This window comes from Rhinoderma darwinii, chromosome 3 (assembly GCF_050947455.1).
Source record: "Rhinoderma darwinii isolate aRhiDar2 chromosome 3, aRhiDar2.hap1, whole genome shotgun sequence".
NCBI lineage: Eukaryota > Metazoa > Chordata > Amphibia > Anura > Rhinodermatidae > Rhinoderma > Rhinoderma darwinii.
Window position 1 is genome coordinate 246062350 of NC_134689.1, and position 19918 is coordinate 246082267.

Genomic DNA, 19918 nt, shown 5'->3' on the forward strand with positions numbered 1-19918 from the left:
TGTGATGGGGGGGCATTATACATTATGGGGCATTATACTGTGTGGGGGCAGCTATGGGAGAATTATACTGTGTGGGGGCAGCTATGGGAGCATTATACTGTGTGGGGGCAGCTATGGGAGCATTATACTGTGTGGGGGCAGCTATGGGAGCATTATACTGTGTGTGGGCATTATATTATGGGGGCTGTTGGGCAAGGCGTCTGGGCATAGGCGCGCAACGGGGTCTGATGATGATGATGATGGTCGTGTTGGGGAGTGGTAGGAGGGCCCAAGCTGAATTCTTGCACTTGGGCCCATGACCCTTTAGCTACGCCCCTGACTCATAGCGTATGTTTACACAGTGTTTTTTGTAAGGCAAAAAAAATCTGCCTCAAAATTCCATCGGAAAGGGACAGCGTTGTTTGACCTTTTTTTTTGTGTTTTTTCTTAAGCCATTGAAGCTAATGCAAAAGACGCAGGCAAAAAAGCACCAAACGAGCGCCGCAGGTATTTTCTGCCTCCTATTAATTTTAATTGGAGGTCAGAGGCGGAAACCACTTGAAGACCATCAGCCCCCCACTCACAGTAAAATGACCATCAGCCGCCACTCACAGTAAAATGACCATCAGCCCCCAACTCACAGTAAAATGACCATCAGCCCACTTGTAGGTAGTGCCACACAGCCCCCTTGTAAAGAGCGCCACACAGCCCCCTTGTAGGTAGCGCCACACAGCCCTCTTGTAGATAGCGCCACACAGCCCCCTGGTAGGGAGCGCCACACAGCCCCCTGGTAGGGAGAGCCACACAGCCCCCTGGTAGGTAGTGCCACAAAGCCCATGGTAGGGAGCACCACACAGCCCCCTGGTTGGTAGTGCCACACAGCCCCCTTGTTGGTAGTGCCACACAGCCCCCTGGTTGGTAATGCCACATGCCAAATGTGTCCATTTATGGACAATGACGTCATTGGCTTCTCCTGGAGTGGAATCCCCGGTCACAGCGTCTGCAACGCTGAGGACGGGGATTCTGCTGCAGCTGCAGGAGTTTCCCCTGATGTCACTGTCCATATATGGACAGAGACATCAAGGAGCGCTCCAGGAGCGGAATCCCCGGCCACACTGGGATTCCGCTCCTTCAGGGAGCTACTGTGGCATTAGTAGATAACAGAGCAGGGAGGTATAGTGGCGTCGCTACCGCTGTAGCAGCCGCTATGGCTGCTACAGCGGTACCGACGGCACTAAGTGTAGAAGTGCCCGGGCGGAAAGGCGACTGCTGAGTTGGCGGGCCCGGGCACTTCTGAAACAAGCTGGGGAAGGGAGCCAGCGCAGCGCCCCATTCCACCTGCTGGAGTGATGCACCCTGTGGCACAGCTCGCACACCCCTAAGGCTGGCCCTGACAGAATCCGACACCCTAAATACAGATCCCCAAAAACTAATAGAGCCCAGACCAGACCCCCTAAATATACAGACCCCAGACCTCCAAAATACAGACCCCAGATCAGACCCACCTAAATACAGACCCCTTAAACTATTACATGGGGGCTGTATTAGTTTAAGGGGTCTGTACCACTTAAATACAGACCCAAGACCAGACCCCCTATATACAGACCCCCTAAACACAGACCCCTTAAACAAATCCATGACCCCCTTATACTTACCTCGCAGCTCACCTCACCTCACCGTCTTCTCTCTTGCTGCTGTTCTAGGATCTGCGGTCATGTGACCAGCAGGTCTCTAATCAGTAGCAAGAACTGCAGACATAAGGTCATGTGACCTTTATGTCTGCAGGTCCTTTACTGGACATACACAATGCTGTTTTCTAGCGGTTTTTGCCTCGATTCGTGGCAAAAACGCATTGTACTTGGGCCTCGGGCCCTGGGCGGACCCAAAATGCCAAATGATGATCCGCCATTGAGTAGCTCTAACATGACTCTGGATGACACCCATGGGAACTCGTTTGCTGAAATTTTTGGGGCACTGCGGCTGGCCCATTTGTAGCATTAGATTTCACTTATATGGAAGTGGGTTTCTTCTGCAGAGTGCATGCATGTTCCACCTTGTATGCACTGGTGGGGAAAGCTCTTTTGGTGCCCAAGGCAGGGGTTTCAGTATTGATGTGATGGTGCAAACTGGTTATTTACATGGTACCAGACTCCAGAAAATAACTACAAATTTAATTAGCATTTTTTATTGGAGTTTTCTTGTTTAAAAATGTATAATGTGCTTGGTGAATGCACTGTTTTTTCTTTTTGCTTTTTTTTTTTTTTTACAAAACATGTATTTTTTTTCTAGACCGACTATACAAGCAAAATATTACTTTACTGGAAAAAGCTCGACTAGAGTGGGAGACAGAACATGTTAATACCAGTGAGGTACTTATACTGCATTGTATACTAGCATCGTGTCTGGATTATCATGTTTGTGTCATGCATCAATTATGTATTGTGGATTTCAGGCATTTGAACAACAGGAGAAAGACCGGATCAGTATAATGCGCAACTCCCTCTGGGTTCATTCCAACCAGTTTTCCATGCAGTGTGTAAAGGATGATGAGGTAAAAGCGGCATAATGTTCCTACAGCCCACAGTCTAAATCTTCTCATATAGAAGCGATAACTGTTCTTTACAGAGCAGCTTCAAACCAACGGTCTTGTAGATTTGCTGAGCAGCTTGTTTTTTCTTAGATTGGGGAGATTCAGGTGTCCTATAATCATGATACATTGCATAAGAGATTTAATTCATTCTTCACCGGAAATTATAGGGTTGTTTGCTTGCTGCCAAAGGTCATTTAAGCAGCTATTAACCCCTTCCAGCTGCAGAGACTTCAGAGCCTTAGGATATGTTCACACGCTTAACCAAACACGTCTGAAACTACGGAGCTGTTTTCAAGGGAAAACATCTCCTGATTTTCAGACGTTTTTTAAGCCACTCGCGATTTTCCCAGCGTTTTTCGCTGCCTTTTTTACGGACGTTTTTGGAGCTGTTTTCAATAGAGTCAATGAAAAACGCCTCCAAAAACCTCCAAAGAAGTGTCCTGCACTTCTTTTGAAGAGCCATAATTTTACTCGCTGTATTTTGACAGCGACGTGTAAAATAAAGGCTCGTGGGAACAGAACATCGTAATTCCCATTGAAAGCAATGGGTGGATGTTTGTAGGCGTAATGGAGACGTTTTTTCAGGTGTAATTCGAGACGTAAAACGCCCGAATTACGTCTGAAAACACTGCGTGTGAACATACCCCTATTTTTCAAACCTGACGTGTCACTTTATGTGGTAACAACTCTGGAATGCTTATACCTATCCAAGCGATTCTGAGACTGTTTTCTCGTGACACATTGGCCTCTAAGTTAGTGGTAAAATTTGGTCGATACATTCAGTATTTAATTGTGAAAAACACCAATATTTTGTAAAAAATGCCAAAAATGTGTATTTTTCTAAATTTAAATGTATCTTCTTGTAAGACAAATAGTAATACCACACAAAATAGTTCAAAATTTAAATTTCCAATATGTCTACTTTAGATTGGCATAGTTTTTTGAACATCCTTTTATTTTTCTAGGACGTTACAAGACTTAGAACTTTAGCAGAAATTTCTCACGTTTTTAAGAAAATTTCAAAAGGCTATTTTTAAGGGAACCAGTTCAGTTCTGAAGTGGCTTTGAGGGGCCTATACAATACAAACCCCTTTAAGTCACCCCATTTTAAAAACTGCACCCCTCAAAGTACTCAAAACAGAATTTATAACGTTTCTTAACCCTTAAGGCGGTTCACAAGAATTAAAGAAATGTAGAGGTGAAATGTACAAAAAAAATTTTTTTTTTTTAAAATTCATATTTAGTCCAAATTTTTTTAGTAACACAGAAGGTTTTACCAGAGAAACGCAACTCAATATTTATTGCCCAGATTCTGCAGTTTTTAGAAATATCCCACATGTGGCCCTAGTGTGCTAATGGACTGAAACACTGGCCTCAAAAGCAGTGGTACACCTAGTGGATGTTGGGGCCTTCTTTTTAATAGAATATATTTTAGGCACCATGTCAGGTTTGAAGAGGTCTTGTGATGCCAAAACAAAGGAAACACCCCAAAAAAGACCCCATTTTGGAAACTACACCCACAAGGAATTCATCTAGGGGTGTAGTGAGCATTTTGACCCAACAGGTGATTCATAGATTTTATTAGAATTTGGACGTGAAAATGTAACATTTTAATTTTTTCCAATAAGATATAGTTTAGCTAAAAAACAACAATGTCCACAAGGAAAAAAGAGGAAAGAGCCCCCTAACATTTGTAAGGCCAACTTCTTTGGAGCCCAGAAATACCTCACATGTGGTCATAAATGGCTGTTTGGGCACACGGCGAGGATCAGAAGAGAAGGAGCGCCATTTGGTCTTTGGAGCATAGATTTTGCTGGGTTGGTTTCTTGGCACCATATCGCTTTTGCAAAGCCCCTAAGGTACCAGTATAGTGGAAACTACCCAAAAGTGACTCCATTTACGAAACTACACTCCTTGAGGAATTCATCTAGGGGTATAGTGAGTATTTTGACCCCACATGTAATGGCAGAGGGTAGGGAGACGGACAAGTGAGCCCTAATCTACCCGCCACTCTGTCCCTGCCTACTTGCAATGACCCGCCCTAGGCGACGGGGTACAACTGGGCGGCGGTCCCTGCGCTCAGTAAGTGCACGACAAACACGACAAACATACAAGGAACACAAGCAAGGAAAAGGGGCCGTTGCCCACGGCAACACCGTGAGCAACCAGAGTGGTGAACGAGCCGAGTCAAGCCAGGAGTGTGCGAGGTACAAAACGAAAAGCAGAAGAGTAGTCGGTAAGCCAGGGTCTGTATGGAGCAGGATCAAAAATAGCAGGAGCTGTAGCTGGGCCAGGAAACCACAAGGAGGGAAACACAAGCAATAACAAGCACCGAGGGACAGGAAGTGCAGGCTTAAATAGACCGAGGGCGGGAGCTAGCTGAGTCTGGCCAGGTTACGATAGGCTCTCCCACTCCTAAGCCTGCCAGCCTGAATGGTGGAAGCAGGAGTCAGTCTCAGGGAAGTATTCTCAGGTGCTGACTGATTAGTTCTGGGAGTTAACCCCGCTGTGCCTGGCAGATCCTTTACAGTACCCCCCCCTTTTATGAGGGGCCACCGGACCCTTTCTAAGTGGACCTGGCTTACTGGGGAAACGCAGGTGGAACCTCCTGACCAATACCCCAGCGTGAACATCCCGGGCGGGTACCCAAGTCCTCTCCTCGGGCCCGTATCCTCTCCAATGGACCAGGTACTGGAGGGAGCCTTGGACCATCTTGCTGTCCACAATCCTGGCCACCTCGAATTCCACCCCCTCCGGGGTGAGGATGGGAACAGGAGGTCTCCTCGAGGGAGCCAAGGACGGGGAGCAGCGTTTGAGGAGGGAGGCATGAAACACGTCGTGTATTCGAAAAGACGGGGGTAACTCCAGCCGGAAGGAGACAGGATTGAGGACCTCAATGACCTTATACGGCCCAATAAACCGGGGAGCAAACTTCTTGGACGGAACCTTGAGACGCAAGTTCCTAGACGACAACCACACCAGATCCCCGACCATAAACAGGGGGTTAGCAGAACGTTTTTTATCAGCCTGAGTTTTTTGTACGCTCTGGGACACCTCTAGGTTTTTCTGAACCTGGGCCCAGACTGTGCACAGTTCCCGATGAACGACCTCTACCTCAGGATTGTTGGAACTACCAGGTGAAACGGAGGAGAACCGTGGATTAAACCCAAAATTACAAAAAAAAGGAGAGACCCCTGACGAGTTACTGACCCGGTTATTAAGGGAAAATTCGGCGAGGGGAATGAAAGAGACCCAATCAAATTGACAGTCAGAGACAAAACACCTTAAGTATTGTTCTAGGGATTGATTAGTCCTCTCCGTTTGGCCATTGGTTTCAGGATGGAAGGCAGAGGAGAAGGACAGATCAATCCCCAACTTCATACAGAAGGCTCTCGAAAACAATGAAACAAATTGTACCCCTCTGTCCGAAACAATATTGACAGGGACCCCATGGAGACGCAGGATGTGTTTGACAAACAAGGTAGCCAACGTTTTGGCGTTGGGTAGTTTCTTGAGGGGCACAAAGTGGCACATCTTACTGAAGCGGTCCACCACCACCCACACCACCGACTTGCCTTGGGATGGAGGCAAATCGGTGGTAAAATCCATGGAGATATGTGTCCAAGGTCTCTGGGGAATGGGCAACGAACGCAGTAAGCCCGCTGGTCGGGACCTGGGAGTCTTGGACCTAGCACAAACCTCACAAGCGGCGACGTAGGCCTTAACGTCTTTAGGCAACCCAGGCCACCAATAATTTCTGGTAATGAGGTGTTTGGTACCCAGGATGCCTGGATGGCCAGATAGTGCGGAGTCATGATTTTCCCTAAGTACCCTTAGCCGGAATTGCAGGGGAACAAACAGCTTGTTCTCAGGAAGGTTCCCGGGATCTGCACCTTGATCAGCAGCAATTTCAGAGACTAAATCAGAATCGATCGAGGAAATGATTATACCTGGAGGCAAAATACAAGCAGGATCTTCCTCCGAAGGAGGGCTGGCCATGAAGCTACGCGACAGTGCATCAGCCTTAATATTTTTAGACCCAGCCCTATAGGTAACCAAAAAATTGAATCTGGTAAAAAATAACGCCCATCAAGCTTGTCTCGGGTTTAGCCTCCGGGCAGATTCTAGGAAAACCAGATTCTTGTGGTCGGTAAGGACCGTTACCTGGTGCCTAGCCCCCTCCAGGAAGTGGCGCCACTCTTCAAATGCCCATTTAATGGCTAAGAGTTCGCGGTTGCCAATATCATAGTTACTTTCAGTTGGCGAAAACTTCCTGGAGAAGTAGGCACAGGGGCGGAGATGGGTGAGGGAGCTGGTACCCTGGGACAAGACAGCCCCCACTCCCACCTCAGATGCGTCAACTTCCACGATAAATGGCTCCATTTGGTTGGGCTGAACCAGCACCGGGGCCGAGACAAAGCACTTCTTAAGGACCTCAAAAGCCTGGACAGCCTCAGGAGGCCAGTGGAGGAGATCAGCACCTTTGCGAGTGAGGTCCGTAAGGGGCTTAGCGATGACCGAGAAGTTAGCAATAAATCTCCTGTAATAATTAGCGAACCCCAAAAAACACTGTAACGCCTTCAGGGAGGCAGGTTGGACCCATTCCGCCACAGCCTGAACCTTGGCGTGGTGCATGCGGAATTCATGAGGAGTGAGGATTTGACCCAAAAATGGAATCTCCTGTACTCCAAACACACATTTTTCGGTTTTGGCAAACAGTTTATTTTCCCGAAGGACCTGGAGCACCTTCCTGACATGCTCCACGTGGGAGGACCAGTCCTTGGAAAACACCAGTATGTCATCAAGGTACACTACCAGAAAAATCCCCAGGTAATTTCTCAAAATCTCATTTATGAAATTCTGGAAGACCGCAGGGGCATTACACAACCCAAAGGGCATGACGAGGTATTCGAAATGGCCTTCGGGCGTGTTAAACGCAGTCTTCCACTCATCCCCCTCTTTGATGCGAATAAGGTTATACGCCCCCCGTAGATCCAATTTAGAAAACCATTGGGCCCCCTGAACCTGATTAAAGAGATCAGGAATCAAAGGAAGGGGATACTGGTTCCTTACCGTGACCTTATTCAGGCCACGGTAGTCAATGCATGGCCTAAGACCACCATCCTTCTTCCCCACGAAGAAGAAGCCAGCACCTACCGGAGAAGAAGAGGGACGAATGTAACCCTTGGCCAGGGATTCCTGGATATACACTCTCATAGCTTCACGTTCGGGACAAGAAAGATTAAATATCCTACCCTTAGGAAGCTTAGCTCCTGGTACCAATTCGATAGCGCAATCGTATTCTCTATGAGGAGGTAACACTTCGGAGGCCTCCCTAGAGAAAACATCAGCGAAGTCCTGAACAAACTCGGGTAGCGTATTCGCCTCCTTAGGGGGAGAAATAGAATTAACAGAAAAACATGACGTACAACATTCATTACCCCATTTGGTTAGCTCCCCAGTATTCCAGTCAAACGTAGGATTATGCAACTGCAACCAGGGAAGACCTAGAACCAAATCGTACGATAATCCCTGCATCAACGGTACAGAGCATTGCTCCAAATGCATGGAGCCAACAAGGAGTTCAAAAACAGGGGTATGCTGTGTAAAATAACCATTAGCAAGAGGAGTGGCGTCGATACCCACTACCGGGACAGGTTTAGGCAAATCAATAAGAGGCATAGCAAGGGACATAGCAAATTCCACAGACATGATATTAGTAGAGGACCCTGAATCCACGAAGGCACTGCCGGTAGCAGACCTACCACCAAAAGAGACCTGAAAGGGAAGCAAGATCTTAGTACGTTTCATATTTACTGGAAATACCTGTGCGCCCAAGTGACCTCCCCGATGATCACTTAGACGCGGAAGTTCTCTGGCTGCAACCTTACGCTTAGGACAGTTGTTCACTTGATGCTTGTCGTCCCCACAGTAGAAGCAGAGACCATTCTTCCTGCGGAATTCTCTACGTTGTTGGGGGGACACGGAGGCCCCGAGTTGCATAGGTATCTCTGAATCTTTCGGGGAGGAACGAAGCAACGGATTTTCGGGAGGCATCATGGGGGAGTCGGAGGAGAAAACACATAAACGTTCACGTTGTCGTTCCCTGAGACGTCGGTCAAGTCGTATCGCTAAAGCCATAACCTGGTCTAGGGAGTCAGAAGAGGGATAGCTAACTAGCAGGTCTTTCAGGGCATTCGACAGACCCAACCTAAACTGGCACCTTAAGGCAGGGTCATTCCACCGAGAAGCTACGCACCACTTCCGAAAGTCAGAGCAATACTCCTCAACAGGTCTCTTACCCTGACTTAAGGTCACCAGCTGACTCTCGGCAAAGGCAGTCCTGTCAGTCTCGTCATAAATAAGTCCGAGAGCAGAAAAGAAACAATCAACGGAGGAAAGTTCAGGGGCGTCAGGAGCCAAGGAGAAGGCCCACTCTTGGGGCCCTTCCTGGAGCCGGGACATAATTATACCCACCCGCTGGCTCTCAGAACCTGAGGAATGAGGCTTTAAACGAAAGTAAAGCCTACAACTCTCCCTAAAGGAGAGAAAAGCCCTCCGGTCCCCTGAGAACCGGTCGGGCAACTTGAGGTGGGGTTCAAGAGGTGCAGTGAGGGGAACTACCAGGGTAGCATCAGGCTGGTTGACCCTCTGAGCCAGGGCCTGGACCTGTAGGGAGAGACCCTGCATTTGCTGAGCCAGGGTCTCACGGGGATCCATAGTGGTGTCAGGGACCAGGGGTAGACTAGGTATGGGCTTGTTATTATGTAATGGCAGAGGGTAGGGAGACGGACAAGTGAGCCCTAATCTACCCGCCACTCTGTCCCTGCCTACTTGCAACGACCCGCCCTAGGCGACGGGGTACAACTGGGCGGCGGTCCCTGCGCTCAGTAAGTGCACGACAAACACGACAAACATACAAGGAACACAAGCAAGGAAAAGGGGCCGTTGCCCACGGCAACACCGTGAGCAACCAGAGTGGTGAACGAGCCGAGTCAAGCCAGGAGTGTGCGAGGTACAAAACGAAAAACAGAAGAGTAGTCGGTAAGCCAGGGTCTGTATGGAGCAGGATCAAAAATAGCAGGAGCTGTAGCTGGGCCAGGAAACCACAAGGAGGGAAACACAAGCAATAACAAGCACCGAGGGACAGGAAGTGCAGGCTTAAATAGACCGAGGGCGGGAGCTAGCTGAGTCTGGCCAGGTTACGATAGGCTCTCCCACTCCTAAGCCTGCCAGCCTGAATGGTGGAAGCAGGAGTCAGTCTCAGGGAAGTATTCTCAGGTGCTGACTGATTAGTTCTGGGAGTTAACCCCGCTGTGCCTGGCAGATCCTTTACACCACAGGTGTTTTATAGATTGTATTAGAATTGGGCAGTGAAAATAAAAAAAAATCCTTTTTCCTCAATATGACGTAGCTTTAGCTAAAAAAAATTCAATCTCCCAATAAATAAAGGAAGAAAAAAAAAACAACATTTGCAAAGCAATTTCTCCCGAATATGGCAATATGTAGTCATAAACTGCTGTTTGGGCACACGGCAGGGCTCAGAAGGGACGAAGTGCCATTTGGCTTTTGTAGTGCAGATTTTGCTGGATTGGTTTCTGGGCGCTATGTCGCATTTGCAAAACCCCTGTGGAACCAAAACAGTGGAAACCCCGCAGAAGTGACCCCATTTTGGAAACTAAACCCCTCAAGGTATCCACCTAGGGGCGTAGTGAGCATGTTAACCCCGCCGGTGTTTCTCAGAAATTAGTGTGCACTCGATGTTGCAGAGTGAAAATGGAATTTTTCCATAGATATGCCATTATGTGGTGCCCAGTTAGTGCCACCATAACAAGACAGCTCTCTAATTATTATGCTGTGTTTCCGGTTTTAGAAACACCATACATGTGGCCCTAATCTTTTGACTGGACATTCGAGGGCTCAGGAGTGAAAGAGTACCATGCGAAATTAAGGCCTAATTTGGCGATTTACAAAGTATTGGTTCACAATTGCAGCGTTCTGATGTGAAATAATAAAAACATTTTCATCCCACAGGTCTTTTCAATAAATAAATGCACTGCGGATGGTGCAAAGTAAAAATTTAAATTTTTCCCTAGATATGCTATTTCAGTGGCAAACATTTGGTGCCCAGCTTTTGCCACTGGAGTCACACACCCCAAAAATTGTTAAAAGGGTTCTCCCGGGTATGGCGATGCCATATATGTGGAAGTAAACAACTGTTTGGACACAATGTAGGGCTCAGAAGGGAAGGAGCACCATTTGGCTTTTGGAGCGTGGATTTTGCTTGGTACCAGTTTTGTTTGGAGTTTTAGTGGTATTTCAGTTTATAATGTGGGGGTATATGTAAGCTGGGCAGAGTATATTAGGGACATAGTCAGGTGGTATAATAATGGAGTAAAAAAAACAATAAAATAATCCATAGATGTGTGTTACGCTGTGAAGCAATGCTTTCTGCACAGGCCAGTGTCGCACTGATAAATGGTGTCCGTTCTTATCCCCTTTAGGTCCACACTCTGCACCTTTGCACTTTGGGGAATTTTGCAGGGAATTGTTGTCCTGGTATAATACGGGCACCCTTGCTTCCAGCAGATATGTTTGGGCACTCCCCTTCCTGGTTCCCTAATTTTAGGGCCTTGATAAATTGCCTCTTGAAATAGAAGAAATGTTCCCCTCGGGCCTGCACAACTGCATATTCTTTCTTTCCTGACTTATTGGAGCCTTAACTAATTAAATTTTTTCATAGACGTAGTGGTATGAGGGCTGTTTTTTTGCGGAACGAGCTGTAGTTATTAGGGGTACATGCGATAACAAATATGTAACAAACTTTTATTATATGTTTTACAACTTTTTTTTTTTACACTTTTTTTTAGTCCCACTAGGCGACTTGAAGGCCCAACTGTCTAAGCCCCTCTGGTGGGGCCTGGAAGGCTTCTGTACTACGCAGACCGGGAGGCCAGTATTTAGCCTCCGGTTGTCATTGCAGCCACCGGCCCCCCGGCAATTTCTTTGCTGGGGTGCCATGGAGCTGCAAACCACTAAAATGCAGCGATTGCTTTTGACTGCCGCATTTAAGGGGTTAATGGTGTGGTTCGAAGCTAACTTCGGTCCCCGCCATTACATCAGGGTGTCAGCTGTAACATGCAGCTGACACCCGGGGATGGGTGTCCACCGGTGTCCACCATTTGTCATATGGATACGGCAAAATGTGGGAAGCACTAGCTTTCCAAGACGTAACCATACTACAAAAGTCGGGAAGGGGTTAAAAGACTTTTCCTGAATAATATTTATGGCAAGTCAGTGTGAGGAGTCTTAGGGTATGTGCACACGAGAACTGGCTTTTACGTCTGAAAAGACAGACTGTTTTCAGGAGAAAACAGCTGCGTCGTTTAAGACGTAAAAGCTCCTTCTCGCATTATGCGAGGCGTCTATGACGGCCGATCATTTGAGCTGTTCTTCATTGAATTCAATGGCTCAAATTACGTTGTCCTGCACTTCTTTGACGAGGCAGTCATTTTACGCGTCGTCGTTTGACAGCTGTCAAACAACGACGCGTAAATGACAGGTCGTCGGCACAGTACGTCGGCAAACCCAATCAAATGAATGGGCAGATGTTTGCCGACGTATTGGAGCCGTATTTTCAGACGTAAAACTAGGCATAATACGCCTCGTTTACGTCTGAAAATAGGTCGTGTGAACCCAGCCTTATTGGTGGTGGACCATTTGCAGGGCTTTTAACCAGTTCAGGGCCAGTTTATTTTGAGCCTTTAACCCTTTAACTCCTTCCCGACATTTGATGTATCCATACGCCAAAGTTGGGTAGGGGAAGTATGGAATGGGCTCACGGAGTGAACCCGCTCCATGCGATGCGGGTGTCGGCTGTATGTTACAGCCGGCACTTCAGATTAACGATCGGGATCACTCATTAAATGCTGCACTCAATAGCTACCGCGGAATTTAAATCGTTAGAAAGAGGGGGCGACACCCTCTAACAGCTCATCACGGGGAAGCGATGATTGCTATGGCTGCCTGGGGGCCTAATGAAGGCCCCCAGGTCCGCCATCTTTGTGCTCCTATTAAGCCCTTAATAGAAGCCTGTCAGAAAGACGATATACTGCAATACATTAGTATTGCAGTATATAGTGCAAGCGATCTAACGATTGCTGGTTGAAGTCCCCTAGGGGGACTAATAAAATAAAGTAAACATTTGTAAAATAAAGTTGTTTTTTTATGTCAAAAAATAAATAAATATTAAAAGTAAAAAAAAAAACCCTTTTCACATTTTCCCCCTAGAGCATAGTAAAAATATAAAAAAATAAATGTAATTGGTATCGCCGCATCCGTAAAAGTCTGAACTATTACAATATATAATTATTTAACCCGCACGGTGTACGCCGTAAAAAAAAAAAATTGTAAACGCCAGAATCTCTATTTTTTGGTCACCTCATCTCCCACAAAAAAATTAAATAAAAAGTGATCATTAAATAAAATGGTATCATTAAAAACTAGATCTTATCCCGCAAAAAATAAGCCCGCAGACCACTTAATCGATGGAAATATAAAAATGTTATGGCTCTCAGAATTTGGTGACACAAAATAAATTCAATTTTTTACACTTAGGTTTTTACTTATAAAAGTAGTAAAATATAGAAAAAACTATATATATTTGGTATCGCCGTAATCGTATTGACCCACAGAATAAAGTTAACATGTTGTTTTAATTGCACAGTGAATTCCGTAAAAACAAAGCGCAAAAAACAATGGAGGAATCTCAGTTTTTTTCATTTTCTACCCACAAATAATTTTTTCCCGTTTCCCAGTACATTATATGGCACAATAAATGGCGCTACGAAAAACTACAACTCGTCCCGCAAAAATCAAGTCCTCATAGGACTATATCGGCGGAAAAATAAAAAAGTTATGGCTTTTGGAAGGGGGGGAGAAAAAAACTAAAATAAAATACTAAAAAATGGCTGCGGCGGCGGGAAGGCCAGCCTATTTCAAACTTTAATGACCAAGCTATTTTTTATGTTTTTTCATCGTTGCATTCCAAGAGCTATAACTTTTTTATTTTTGCATCAACATAGCTGTATAAGGTCTTGTTTTTTGCAGGACAAGTTATGTTTTTTAATAGCACCATTTTGGTGTACATATAATTTATTAATTAACTTTTTTTGGGGGGGGTAATAGAAAAAAACCAGCAATTTCACCACACTTTTTTTTTCATCCTAAATTCACGCAGTTTACCGTGTGGTATAAATAACACAATAACTGTATTTAGCCAGTAGTATGTTTTACTACTTTCACACAGTAAAATCTTTTTATTTGGTTTTGTGTCTCCATATTTGAAGAGCCATAAGTTTTTTATTTTTCCATAGATGCAGCTTTATGAGGGCTTTTTTTTTTTTTGCAGGACGACCTGTCGTTTTTATTGTTAACATTTTGGAGTAGATGCAACTTTTTGATCGCTTTTTCTCACATTTTTGCATTGATTTTTATGTTATTTTTTACAGCGTTCACCAAGGGGGTTAAATAATGTAATAACTTTATGGTTGGGGTCGTTTCGGACGGATACCAAATATGTGTAACGTTTTTACTTGTTTGTGAGGTGAAAAAGTGGGTTTTTCATTTCTTTTTCACTTTTTTATTTATTAACTTTATTCAACTTTGTTTTTAACTGTTTTTACCAGTCCCACTAGGGGACTTCACTATGCGATCGTCCGATCGCTATTATAATACACTGCAATACTTCTGTATTGCAGTGTATTACTACCTGTCTGTGTAGAACGGACAGGCATCTGCTAGGCCATGCTTCTGGCATGGCCTAGCAGGCATTAACAGGGGCAGACCTGTAGGCCTTTATTAGGCCCCCACCGGCTGCCATAGAAGACAACGACACTCTGCGATCACACGCAGGGTACCGGTGGGGTGAGAGAGGGAGCTCATTCCCTCTCTCCAAAACCACTCTGATGCGGCGCTTGCTATTGAGCGCCGCATTTGAAGGGTTAAACGAGCGAGAGCAATACTGATATCGATCTCGCCCTGCTTCCTACCTCTGGTAGCTGACAGCAGGAAGATTTAACGGCTCCCTGCTCTATTTATTTATTCTGATGCAGCACCGTAAAAAGGCTACTGCATTGGAATAAAGCCTGTTAGTGGCCGCCATAAAAACACTATGGGGTGGTCACTAATGGGTTAAGACCAGACACAGTTTAGCCATTTTTATCACATGTTAAACGGCTATAACTTTTTCATTGTCGGGCTAAGGAGGTGATTTTTGTGTTTTTGTGTTTCTTTTTTCAGCATTTTTATACAAATCCTTTTTACCATTTTAGAATTTTTAGGCTTATTGTTTGATAATAATAGTAAAAAATAGGCTTTTTAACGCTCTCTGTAAAGTTTTTTCTGGTAATATAGTTTTATCATAAAATAGATCTTTTAATTGTGATAGTCATTCTCTACTGTAAATTTAAATATATTACATGTCTATTTTAGGGTAATTGGGTCAGGGCTAGCTTTATAACAATGATTGGCATGGGGAAAGTTTTTTGTGGATGGTTTGTTATCTGTATTTATTATTTATTTAATTTAGATTTATTTTTTTTACTGTTTTTTTTTACAAATATATTTTTATTCAAAGTCAGAACACATACAGGTGCAAAATGTGTGCAACACATACATTACAATGAATATTAAATAACAGCGTGTTCCAACTCCAAAATAATTTTACATTTTACTTGTAATCAGCAAGTCATAAGACAATGAATAAATCAGAACAAAGCCCAACATCCCCCCCCCCCCCCAAATTCCTCCATCTCCGTAGTCAGTCTCCTAACTAGCCTGTAACATGTCCAGAGTGCCATGGACACTCTGCAGATTATACCATGAAGTATATTGAAATGTACGCATGAAAACACCAATCTCATCGGTAGAATAATGCTTTTCAATAAATGTACGCCAAGTTTTAACCCCTTCAAGACACAGCCTGTTTTGGCCTTCAGGACACAGCCAATTTTTTCAAATCTGACATGTTTCACTTTATGTGGTAATAACGTCGGAATGCTTTTACCTATCCAAGCAATTCTGAGATTGTTTTCTCGTGACACATTGGACTTTATGTTACTGGCAAAATTTGCTCGATACATTTAGTATTTAATTGTGAAAAACACCAAAATGTAGCGAAAAATTGCAAAAAATATCATTTTTCTAAATTTATATGTATCTGCTTGTAAGACAGATAGTTATACCCCAACAAATTGTTGCTAATTAACATCACCCATATGTCTACTTTAGATTGGCATCGTTTTTTGAACATCCTTTTATTTTTCTATGACATCACAAGGCTTAGAACTTTAGCAGCGATTTCTCACATTTTCAAGAAAATTTCAAAAGGCTATTTTTACAGGGGCCAGTTCAGTTGTTAAGTGGATTTTAGGGCCTTATATATTAGAAACCCTCGATAAGTCACCCCATTTTAAAAACTTCACCCCTCAAAGTACTCAAAACAGCATTTAGAACATTTCTTAACCCTTTAGATGTTTCACAAGAATTAAGGCAAAGTAGATGTGAAATGTTCAAATTTCTTTTTTTTTTTGCAGAAATTCATTTTTCAACTATTTTTTTTGTAACATAGAAAGTTTTACCCAAGAAACGCAACTCAATATCTATTGCCCAGATTCTGCAGTTTTTATAAATACCCCACATGTGGCCCTAGTGCACTTATTGACTGAAGTACAGGCCTCAGAAACAAAAGGAACACCTAGGGGATTTTGGGGCCTCCTTTTTATTAGAAAATATTTTAGGCTCCATGTCGGGTTTGAAAGGCTCTTGCGGCACCAAAACAGTGGAAATCCCCCAAAAGTGACCCCATTTTGGAAACTATACCCCTTGAGGAAATTATCTAGGGGTATAGTGAGCATTTTGACCCCGCAGGTTTTTTGCAGAAATTATTGGAAGTAGGCTGTGAAAATGAAAATCTACATTCTTTCAAAGAAAATGTAGGTTTAGCTAATTTTTTTCTAATTTCCACAAGGACTAAAAGGAGAAAATGCACCACTACTTTTGTAAAGCAATTTCTCCCGAGTAAAACAATACCCCGCATGTGGTCATAAACGGCTGTTTGGACACACGGCGGAGCTTAGAAGGGAAAGAGCGCCATTTGGCTTTTGGAGCTCAAATTTAGCAGGAATGGTTTGCGGAGACCACGTCGCATTTGCAAAGCCCCTAAGGGACCAAAACAGTGAAAACACCAAAAAAGTGACTCCATTTAGGAAACTACACCCCTTGAAGAATACATCTAGGGGTATAGTGAGTGTTTTGAACCCACAGGGGTTTCATAGATTTTATTAGAATTGGGCAGTGAAGATAAAAAAAATCATTTTTTTCCAATAAGACGTAGCTTTAGCTCAACATTTTTCATTTTCTCAACAAATAAAGGAATAAAAGAACCCCAACATTTGTAAAGCAACTTCTCTGGAGTACGGCAATACCCCATTTGTGGTCATAAACTGCTGTTTGGGCATACGGCAAGGATCAGAAGAGAAGGAGTGCCATTTGGCTTTTGGAGCACAGATTTTGCTGGATTGGTTTCTTGACACCATGTCACATTTGCAAAGCTCCTAAGGTGTCAGTACAGTGGAAACTCCCCAAAAGTGAATCGATTCACGAAACTACACCCCTTGAGGAATTCATCTAGGGGTGTAGTGAGCATTTTGACCCCACAGGTGTTTCATAGATTTTATTAGAATTGGGCAGTGAAAATAAAAAAAATCCTTTTTCCTCAATAAGACGTAGTTTTAGCTGAAAATGTTTCATATTCTCAACAAATAAATGAAAAAAAGCACCCCAACACTTGTAAAGCAACTTCTCCTGTGTACGGCAATACCACATATGTGGTCATAAAATGATATTTAGGCACAGAGTAGGGCTCAGAAGGGAAGGAGCGCCATTTGGCTTTTGGAGTACAGATTTTGCTGGATTGGTTTCTGGTCGCTATGTCGCATTTGCAAAGTCCCTGTGGGATCAAAACAGTGGATCCCCCCCAGAAGTGACCCCATTTTGGAAACTACACCCCTCAAGGTATTCACCTAGGGGTGTAGTGAGCATATTAACCCCACAGGTGATTGGCAGAAATTGGTGTGCACGCGATGTTGCAGAGTGAAAATGGTTTTTCAATAGATATGCCAATATGTGGCGCCCAGCTTGTGACACTGGAGACACACACCCCAAAAATTGTTAAAAGGGTTATCCCGGGTATGGCGATGCCATATATGTGGAAGTAAACTGCTGTTTGGGCACACTGTAGGGTTCAGAAGGGAGTTAGCGCCATTTGGCTTTTGGAGCGTGGATTTTGCTTGTAGTAGTTTTGTTTGGAGCCTTACTGGTGTTTCCATTTATAATGTGGGGGTACATGTAAGGCAGGCTGGAGTATATAAGGGGCATAGTCAGGTGGTATAGTGGGGTAAAAAAAAAACAATAAAATAATCCATAGATGTGTGTTACGCTGTGACACAATCCTTTCTGCACAGGCCGGTGTTGGACTAATAAATGGTCCTTACTTATTCCCCTTTTGGTCCGCACTCCGCACCTTTAAAGTTTGGGGAATTTTGCTGGGTAGTATTGTCCTCGTATAATACGGGCGCCCTCACTTCCAGCAGATATGTTTGGGCCCTCCCCTTCCTGGTTCCCTAATTTTAGGGGCCTTGATAATTCGCCACTTGAAACAGAAGAAACGTTCCCCTCGGGCCGGCACAACTGCATATTTTTTATTTCCTAACTTATTGGTGCCTTGAATAATTTTATTTTTTCATAGACGTAGTGGTATTACGGCTGTTTTTTTTTGTGTTACGAGCTGTAGTTTTTATTGGTACCATTTTGGGGTGCAAGCGACTTTTTGATCACTTGTTATCCTTTTTTTTTGGGAGGCAAGGTGACCAAAAAACAGCAATTCTGGCATATTTTTTTAGTTCTTTTTATACAGCGTTCACCACTTGTTATAAATTACATGTTAGCTTTATTCTGCGGGTCAGTCCGATTCCGGTAATACCTAATTTATAGCACTTTTTATGTTTTACAACTTTTTGCACAATAAAATAACTTTTGTAAAGAGAAGGGATTTTTACTGTCGCCAAGTTGTGAGAGCCATAACGGTTTTAAATTTTTAGTTGACGGAGCTGTATGAGGGCTTGTTTTTAGCGAGACGAGTTATAGTTTTTATAGACACCATTTTTGGGTACATGTGACTTTTTGATCACTTTTTATTTCAATTTTTGGAAGACAAAGTGACCAAAAAATAGCAATTATGTCAGTATTTTTTAGTTATTTTTTTTACGGCGTTCACTGTGCGGAATAAATAACATAATATTTTTATAGTTGTCGTTACGGTCGCAGCGATACCAAATATGTATGGCTTTATTATTTTTTTCAATAATAAATGACTTGATAAGGGAAAAAGGGGGATTGAGTTTTGTGTTATTATTTGAAACTTTTATTGTATTTTTTACAACTTTTATTTTTACTTTTTTTTACACTTTTTTTTTACACTTTTCTTTAGTCCCACTAGGGGACTTGAAGGTCCAACTGTTTTTTTGATGATCTAATACATTGCACTACCTATGTAGTGCAATGTATTAGAACTGTCAGTTGTTCACTGACAGCAAGCCGATCAGGCTCCGCCTCCGGGCGGGTCTAATCGGCTAACGTAATGGCAGATAGGAAGGCATTGTTAGGCAACCTGTTGCCATAGTAGCAGTCGCCAGCCTTGCCATCGCATGGCAAGGCTGCCGATTGCATACAAACCACTTTGATGCAGCGATTGCATTGAATCGCTGCATTGAAGGGGTTAACGTCAGGAATCGGAGCTAGCTCCGGTTCCTGCCGATAGATCGGGGTGTCCGATGTAACATACAGCGGACACCCACTGCTGATGACGCCGGCTCAGCTTCTGAACCGGAAGCTGAGCCGGCGCCATCTTGCCAATGGTACTGGAAGCCTCCTGGGCCCCGCCGACGACGGGACATAGGAGGATTCCGTTACAGGCTGATCGGGAGGTAAGTATTAGCCCTCCGATCGCCTTTGCAGCCACCGGCAGCCCAGCGATCACGTTGCTGGGGTGCCGATGGCTATAAACTCCTCACATGCTGCGATCTCTATTGAACGCAGCATGTGAGGGGTTAATCGGTCGGATCAGAGGCTAGCTCCGGTCCTGGCCGATACCTCAGGGTGCCAGCTGTAACATACAGCTGTCACCCGGCGGTGATGTCGCTGGCTCAGCTCCTGAGCCATCTTCATCTCCATGACGTAACTGTACGTGAAATTGCGGGAAGGGGTTAAAGAATTGCTCCATATACTTTT